General features: G+C 37.6%; 1 pseudogene; it reads left to right on the top strand.

The window, feature by feature from the left end:
* Positions 1–1,638: 1,638 nt before the first annotated feature.
* On the top strand, positions 1,639–1,993 carry LOC102241011 (annotated as a pseudogene).
* The last annotated feature ends 7,487 nt before the right edge of the window (positions 1,994–9,480 follow it).

Here is a 9,480-nt window from a genome sequence, read left to right as displayed (position 1 = left end):
TCCCAGACTGCGAGAGAGCACAGGCCGGGCTGAGGGACCCCCCCGAGTGCACAAATTTTTGTGCACCGGGCCTCTAGTTTATGTATATAAAAGCCTAATATGAAAAGTGTCCCCTCAGGAGTTTGATCGCTTGCTATGATGTACACTGACCACCAGGGGGTGGCACGGAATGAAGGAAGGCCCTGGCAGGCAGCCAGCAGCTGGGGAAGGGAGGCCCCAGCTGGCAGCCAGAAGCCACTAGGGACCCTACCCATGCACGAATTTCATGCACTGGGCCTCTAGTAAATAAATAAATAAATATGGTGAACTGTTTTCAACATGAGAAATGGAGCTTTTCTACAGATTATGTTAGTTGGAGGAGGAAACTCCCAAAATTTCACTAGACATAGTCCATAACTGACAAAATGGAGAAGAGATAAACTTAATTCACTGAAATATAAAGTGAATGTCACTGTCCTCATTTTTGTTGCTGTATATAGCATTCTATTTTATGAATCTACTACAATTGATTTATCCAGTTCTTTCTAGTTTGGAGCAACTGTGAATAATCTAACTGTAAATATTACTGACAGGAGTCCTGATTCACATGTGCCTCAGAGTTTCTGTGTTACACAGGCAAGGGAGGAACTGCTAAGGTCTTGCCCCACATTGTGCCAGGGGGTTTTCAAAAATGGTTGCACTATAAATTTTGCTCCCAACCTGCAGGGTATGAAAATCCTTACTGCTATTCACTTTCACCAACAAAAAAATGTCACATTTCTAAAGTTTTTCAAATCTGGCAGGTAAATGGTGGTATTGTTTAGTGTTTTTTTTCTTTTATTTGCATATTTCTGATTACTAGTGAGGCTGTGCACTTTTAATATAATTTTGGCCATTTAAGTGTCCTCCTTTTTGAAATCTCTGTTCAATTATTTTTCCAATTGTCCTGTTAGGTAGTATAAAGTTTACCTGTTAACTTATATCTAACCTAAAACCCCATGAATGAATTTCATAATAATATTAAGCAAAAGCAGCAAGATACAAAAGAAAATAAATGGATATTTCCACTTACATGAAGTTCAAAATCAGGCAAAACAGGAAGACATAGATGGCATAATATTTTTAAAAGCAAAGAAATAATTACAACACAATTCAGGAGAGGTTTCTTCTGACTGTAAATAGATTATTTGGAAGAAATAAATTCTGTTTCCTGAGCTGTCATGGTTTCTAAAATTTGGTCAATAAACACACAGTGATCAGGCTCTTGAACACTGGAAACTAATCAAATAAAAAATAATCCTGTTTCGAAAATAAAAAGAATCTCTATATAACTTCATGTGTAGATCAATAGCAAAAATAAAACACATAAAAAGGGTGATGGCAGGTAGTGGTAAAAAATTCCAATATTTAACAACTTTTTATTTTTGTACTTTAAAATACATACTCAAGCATATAATTTACACATTTACTTGAGAATACTTACACGCATTAATAATGTGTGCTTTTCTCTCCCCATAATTCAGTGGGAGGGCAGGGAAAGGTAAAGGAGATTTGGAATATCTGACTTGAACTTCAGGCATATAAATTAGTCTGTCTTTAGAAGATAATATAAGGTCATCTCTAGGGCAACCACTGAGAAAACTATTTTCAAAAATTCTAATGTCCCATTGGCAAGCCACAGTTATGGGACCTAATGACAGCCCATATAAAGGCAGCATATTCTTTTTGACAATTCATTTTCCTACAGACTACCCCCTCAAACCACCCAAGGTTGAATTTACAAGAATTTATCATCCAAATATCAACAGTAATGGCAGCATTTGTCTCAATAGTCTAAGATCACAGTGGTCTCCTGCTTTAACTATTTCTAAAGTTCTTCTATCTATTTGTTCACTGCTATGTAATCCAAACCCAGATGACCCCTAGTAACCAGAGATCACCAAGGATCTGTAAAACAGACAGAAATAAGTATGACAGAATATCTTGGGAATGGATTCAGAAGTATGCCATGTGATGCTACTTCAAAATAAGAATAACTGCCCTAGCTGGTTTTTATCGGTGGTTAGAGCGTCAGCCTGAAGGGTCGTGGGTTTGATTCCAGTCAAGGGCATGTAGTCAGTTGCAGGCTCGATCCCCAGCCCAGTCGGGGTATATGCAGGAAGCAACCAGTTGATGTGTCTATCTCACATCAATATTTCTCTCTCTCTCTCTCTCTCTCTGTCTCTCTCTCTCTCCCTTCCATTCTCTCTCTCTCTCTCTAAAAAAAAAATCCTCAAGTGAGGATAAATAAGAATAGCCTGTATTATAGCTGGAATAAACTTTGAATTACTGTTCTTTTTTCTTTTTCTTTCCAGCTGTTCTCCTATTAGTCCTCACCTATTTTAAATTAATTTTTATCTCCCTCCATTCATCCACATGCTCATCTGAAAAACTTAACTTCTTCCCACTTTAAACAATAACTGCTTTTAGAAACTATAAAGTAGGTATAAGAGTACCTGTTCTTTTTTCTTTTTCTTTCCAGCTGTTCTCCTATCAGTCCTCACCTATTTTAAATTAATTTTTTTATCTCCCTCCATTCATTCACATGCTCATCTGATAAAACTTAACTTCTTCCCACTTTGAACAATAATTGCTTTTAGAAACTATAAAGTAGGTATAAGAGTATAGTTGCTCAAGATTCAGAATTTTCTTTTAAGCAGAGCATGTATATTATGTGGCCAATGTCTTCACTCTAACTCAGTTATGATACTAAAACCATTCCTCACTGCTCTAACTTGCTGAAAAAATCATCAGGGGGAGGAAGATGGATGCTCTGTTGTCTCATCAAAGGAAGCAGCATTATTCTAGCAGCATCCATTCTTGTTTAAGCCTTTCACTGTTAGAGATCTGAGGTTCCATGGTATACTTTATGCTCATAACCAATGTGGCTGGAGAATTGGTATTGAATTTATAGCATCAACAGAACAGAAAATGTGATGTATTTTGTGCATGTCACTAAAGGAATGACCTGTTCTTGTTCCACAGAGAATGGAAATTGGAAGTCAAACACACTTTGTATTCCAAAATAGGGTCTCAAACGGTTTGAAATTTTTTACTTAAATTGTTAGGCATCTTAGAGCTATTAGTTAATCTATCTTTCAATAAACTATTTAACATAGTACTGAATAAGTGATGCAAGTTGTCAATGGATGAGTGATTAACTTATAGCTCTGCTAGTAATTGATTTGATTTTCTTTAATAAAGTTGCATAAACCAAAATAAATTCTATAAAGATATATACTAAAAACACTAACGTAGAGCAAAATGTAACACAGAAAAATGTTAAAGTAACCCACAGGTAAGGTAGAAAAGGGGAAAGAGAGAAACATAAAACTAAACAAACAAAACAAATAAAGTGACAGACTTGACTTAAATCCTAACATATCAAAAATTACATTAAATATAAAGGGTTTAAATACATAAATTAAAACATAAATCATCAAAATTTTGTAATGACCCTACTATATGCTATCTACAGGAAACTCATTTGAAATATACTAATACAGTAGCAAATATATATACAATGGAAACGCCAATCAAAAAAAAGCTGCTTAGCTATACTAATATCAGATGAAGTGATCTTTAGAGAAAAGAAAATTACCAGATACAGAGAAGGATACTACATAATAATGAAAGAGTCAATCTACCAAGAAGACATAACAGTCCAGATGGTGTAGCCCAGTGGTTGAGCATTCACTCATGCACTAAGGAGTCGCTTGTTCAATTCTTGGTCAGGGCACATGTCGGGGTTGCAGACTCAATCCCCAGTGGGTGGTGATCAATGTTTCTCTCTCATCAATGTTTCTATTTCTCTCTCCCTTTCCCCTCTCCCTTCCTCTCTCTCTCTAAAAAAAAAATCAATGAAAACATTTTTTAAAATAATACACAACAATCCTTACAATAACAGAGCTCAACAACAAGATGAAAAGGATGAGGAACAGTTAATGTTCATGTTGGGGGCAGCTAATGTATGCAGCTAATATGTGCTAGACCCTGTCTCAAACATTCCACATCCATATCTCATCTAATTTTTACCCAAAGAAAAACAATTGCCAAGTGTACATTGCTATCTCCATTTTGCATATGAGAATATTAAAACTCTAAAGAAGTTAAGCATCTACCACAAGGTCACACAGTTAACAAGTCTCAGGCCAAGTTCTTTCCACTCTTAATTCTACCTCCTTTAAACACTTTTAGAAAATAAGCAGTGTGATTATCACATATAATACTGCAGTTCAGTATCTCTTCTTCTTGGCCATAAAGCCTCAGGTCAACTTTTAATGGAGAACAAACACTGGATTCTCAACGAGTCACAAGAATAAAGTGACCCTAGAATTCATCAATAGGTACAAGGAGGGAACAAATAGAGTCTGTGGCAATAATCAGCTAATTATGGGAAAGATAAACGTTACATTATGACCACAGTGACCCAAACAGTCAAGACTGCCACATAAGGTTGGGAAAGCTGGGCACGGCACCAATCCACGGGTGCCATGTACATAGACTGAAAATCTACTGTTGTGTAAATGGCATCACTGGGCTCTCAGTCCACAACATTCCCTGCGCCATTCATGGCATCTCTGACACTAATTATGCTTTTGAAAGTCATATACTCAAGTCTGCAAAGATGAAAAATGACCATTATAGCATCTGTCTAGACCCTGGACTCTAGAGCCAAAACAATTGTCCGACTCAGTGAGCCTAAACCCTGGCAAGCTGAAAGAGCAGTACCCAGACGGTTGTATTGAATGGGCCAGGAAAAGTGCCCCAAAAGTGTAATGAATCAACAAAAGATTGCAAAACTTTACCTTGCCAAGCAATTGTTTTCTTCTCAAACTGTCATTGTCACCAACATAATTTCCTGAAACAAAATTTATAAACACATTTTTCTTATTTTGCCAAGACTTGAATAATGTAATCATGGATCAATATTGGTCTATAAAAGAGCACCTGCAAATCACTAAGCTAGCAATTCAGGATGGAAGGACCAAAGAGAAAAGGCAGAAAGAGGCCTTTTTCATTTGTATCTCTTCCCCACAACCTTGTGCTCTTCTGCAAAGTCAAAGAATGCTCATTAGACTTTGAAGATAATATCTAAGACTCATTCAGACATTTAACCCATAAACCATCTGAAAAGCCTCACTTTAATGGCAGCCATCAGCACCAAACCTGCATCGAGTCTTTCCAAGGGTATCATCACCAACACTGTCACATGGAAATGTGGGCTACAACAGACCAAGGTTGTCTAGGAGAGTCCAGGACCAAGGATGGCAGCTAAGATGGAAGTTTTCTGTATATCAAGAGTGTACTATAAGCCTACTCTTTTCCATAATACACTATCTGGGGTACTTTGGAGCATTTTAACACATCATAGGTGTTCAAAAACGTTACTTGGGTTAATTACAATTGTTGAATTGACAAAGCAAGGCTACCGAGGTCATTTAAGTAACGAAATACCCAAGATTATCAAGACCTTGCAAGTATAGAGACAGAGCCCACCATTTAAAAAAAGAGGTTGGGGGAGAGATGGAGAAAGGAATGGGGGGCTATGTAAGTGAGTTTGGATGCTGGCCTTGGTTTAGAAGCTGTGTGCTCTCTGATGTGAACTGTTTTTGGCCTGCAAAGTTCATTGTAGCCTGAAAGAGGTAAAATCTCTGCAGTGGATCTTCTGCCTGATGAGCACACGTGGTCAACATCGCTTCCTCTGAGAAACCTATCCTCCCCCTTTGACTGTTTCTGATGGCAAGGAGCCATTGCTTCTGACGCTGTTGGTTACATTTGTGCAGTATTTCAGAAATGATGTGAACTGTTTTTGGCCTGCAAAGTTCATTGTAGCCTGAAAGAGGTAAAATCTCTGCAGTGGATCTTCTGCCTGATGAGCACACGTGGTCAACATCGCTTCCTCTGAGAAACCTATCCTCCCCCTTTGACTGTTTCTGATGGCAAGGAGCCATTGCTTCTGACGCTGTTGGTTACATTTGTGCAGTATTTCAGGGGGGAAAAAATTAATCCAGGAGAATTTAAAAAGCGGAAATGCTGAAGTCAGCCTTTTGATTCTGAACTCTGCCACTTACTTAATATGAGATCTTGAGGGAAAAAGTCAACTTCATAAAACTTCCATTTTCGACTTGTGGGAGATAAGAGTAGCATCTACCTCACGAGTTTTTGAAGGTAAACGAGATAATCCATGTTAAAGGCACTTTCTATGCTGAAAGTTTATGTAAATGCTCATTATTGCTACCCTTTGGATAACCCAATTGATCAGGGATTTGGAAGACAATTTCTGAGCTCTGATGTGTGATAGCAACACTGTCCTTTTAAGACTTCAAAGAGGGATAAGAGGGATTTGAAGCTGAACAGAGATAAATACCACAGTAAAAAATTTAAAAACATCATTTCTGATAGAAGGAAAATAAATTGACAGGTTGTGTTAATCTCTATTAGTGCTATCTATTAATTAATATTATATTTTCATTAAAAAGTCAGAGGAGTTTTCAGGGCAAAGACAACACTATTCATTCCTTTTGTTTAATTCCCACTGCCATGTGAAGAGCAATTCATTTCAAGTATAAAAAAGCTCTGACAGACCCTAGGAAAGAATGGTACATTCATTACCACCTGATGTAATACTTACAGTGAACAGCTTCCTTCTATCTTGTAATAATCATTGAGAATTGGTAGGATTCTCCTCCATGCACTGGGGTAAATTGAAAGTGATACTTGTCGCCTTCTCACAACAAAGATTAAAATGAGCGCCCAACACCTCCCCTAGAGAACGCTCCCCACCCCCCCAAAAATGCCAACTTAAAGTGGGATAATAATGATTTCACTTGAATGAGAGTATTTCTCCCCTTGCTTTTCCCAAAAAGAATTTTTTTAAGGCAAATAGATAAGATGATATCCTAGCTAGAGAACAGAAAGGTATATGTAGAGAAGTTCTGTACATATCTACGCAAGCAAGATGAACCAGCTTCTAATTCTTCCTCCCCTTTGTTCCGTTCCTCACCACACCATTTTAAAAACTCTAATAGCTCCACATAGTACAAGTTTTTTAGCTGGTGAAAGTCCTTCAGGATCTCAGCTTCAGCCATACTGAACTATTTGCTGTTTTCCAAAGAAGTCCTATTTTCTTCATCTGCGACTTTGCTCGCGTTTTTCCTTCTGCAAGAAATGTGGCCTAGGGCTCCCATCCTCTACCTGGATAAGTTCTCTTTGTACTGCAAGTCAAAAAAATTCAAAGCCTGCCTCTTCATGAAGCCCTCTTCTAAACCAACACTTCTGGCCCTCCCAATAGAATATTGTTCCTTATTCTATACTAAATTCACTTTTAGAACATTTATTTTGTGGTTAAGCTATTGCTATGTGTCTATCTCTTCCACAAGACTGTTAGCTCATTGAGAGAAAGTATTATATCTGTTATACTTAGATCTATAGCATCCATACATAGTAAAATTTTACACACTTAATAAGTGTGTCTTAAATGAATGCATAGTTCAACATTTGGCAAATTACTCTGCAAAGGATAAGATAGTAACATTTTAGGTTTCGTAATCCATTTAGTCTCTAGTAATTCTTGCTATTGTAGTCTACAATAGAGCCATGATAGAGCAAAAGCAGCCATAGTCAATATATAAATAAATATGATGTGTTTCAATAAAGCTTTGTTACAGAAACAAGGAGTGGGTCAGATTTGACCCATGGGCCATAGTTGGCTAGTCTTTGATAAATTAAAAGACAGAATTAATGAGAAGGCCCTCAAAAGTTCTTCTCTCAAAGAGGATCTTAAATCCAAGAGGAGATCTGATTATATAAGAGTAGAAAATGGTAACAGGGCCCTTTTAAGTAGAAATAAAAGAGAAGGAGTGACACTATAACATTCCTCTGCACTTATGCTGGAAACTAGGAGTAATCTAGGTTAACATGCACGCATCTGGGAAAGTACAGGTCCATCAACAGTCTTATGAAGCTTGCCAACCTAATGTTTGCTAATACCATATTCTCATAATTAAATTTCTTTAGTTCATAGATTAAGAGTGCCTACAAATAGAGGGTAATAGACTGCCCTATAGGATGCATTTTTTTCCTATGCTCAGGGGGAGCTAAAGACAAAGGAAAGATGCTAACCACCCAACACATGATTGTCTATACCAGAGGAAATGAAACAAAAGAGATGGAAATTCCAGTCACAGTCTCAAAGATGGGTGATATTTGGCAGAATTCCAACAAAGAGAGTTTGGACAGGTAGCCCTCAAATTAAAATGCGTAGGCAATGTAGGTGACACCAAGAATATATATCTTTTCAATTCCAAGCCAAAATACCATGATAACATTGTTGGATAAAAGTTACATATGCTCCAATAATATTTTGTTTTAAGGCATAATTCTGATGCATATATTTTTTCTTCTTCATGTTATATTTTCTTGGGGAATTTCTGGGGCACAAAAAGGACAATCAAAATTTAAAAAAGGAAACTATGAAAGAAAAGTGTTCACTTAGGTTTCTATCCTCCATGCAAATGGAGATCCAAACTTTGAGATATATTTCCAAATGCAAACAACACAGATAAAATGTTGGAGTGGTGCCTGGTCCCATATAATCCCCTTCTCTGGAAGGTAAAACATCTGACAGCACTACAAATGCAGCCAAGTCATCATGTTGGAAGCAGCAACATCATTCCCAGCAGCACCACCTGGTTTCGGCAGGATGGAGTGGATTTACGTGTGAAGGGGGATCTGGAGAATGGAGTTGCACAAACATAAAAAGATCTCAGCCATAAAATAAGCTAAGCATGTTTACTGCCCTTTCAGGAGAAGTGTCTGAACAAATCAAATGTTTGTGTATATTTCCAGCCTCCACACTTCCCCCTTTTCCTTCTTTCTCTAAAAAAAGTATTTCCAGATCTCAAAAGAGTTGGACCAAGCTGTATAATCCGTGACACACCAATTTATCACAAGAGGTCAGTGCCTCACGAAAAAAATGTTGATACCATGGCCTTTTCTGCTTAATGGGCTTCAGAGGACACATCCTGACATGCCATTTAAGCATCTCTGCCCCTTTTTTTCCTGGAAATGCCTTCTGTGAGGAATTAACTCACTCAGGGAGCACAGTGGAGGCAGCCCATTGACTTCACTTAAATGGACTTCTTTTAGTGAAAGGCCACTATGGTAAACCACTTGGAACCCAACGATGAGCTTTTGGCCTGAATTTCCTGGACTAGCTGTTAGTACATCAGAAACCCACCTGCAATTTTTCCACTTTGGCTCTAAAAACACAGCAAAACATAATGAAAGCTTTGTGGAGCCTTAAATCCCATTCTCTTCTCAATGAAAAATGCTTCTAGTAGTCAAAGCCATGAAAATATCATCAGTCTATTTTACCATTGAGAAGAGAAGAGCTCCACTTTGGTTAAGAACTTCTTAACCTCTTTTCTAAACTCTGAGGCCACACTTTAGTTAGTAGTC

Source organism: Myotis brandtii, unplaced genomic scaffold (assembly GCF_000412655.1).
Source record: "Myotis brandtii unplaced genomic scaffold, ASM41265v1 scaffold18, whole genome shotgun sequence".
Classification (NCBI taxonomy): Eukaryota; Metazoa; Chordata; class Mammalia; order Chiroptera; family Vespertilionidae; genus Myotis; species Myotis brandtii.
The sequence above is the reverse complement of the archived record's forward strand: the minus strand, read 5'-3'. Positions and strand labels throughout refer to the sequence as shown.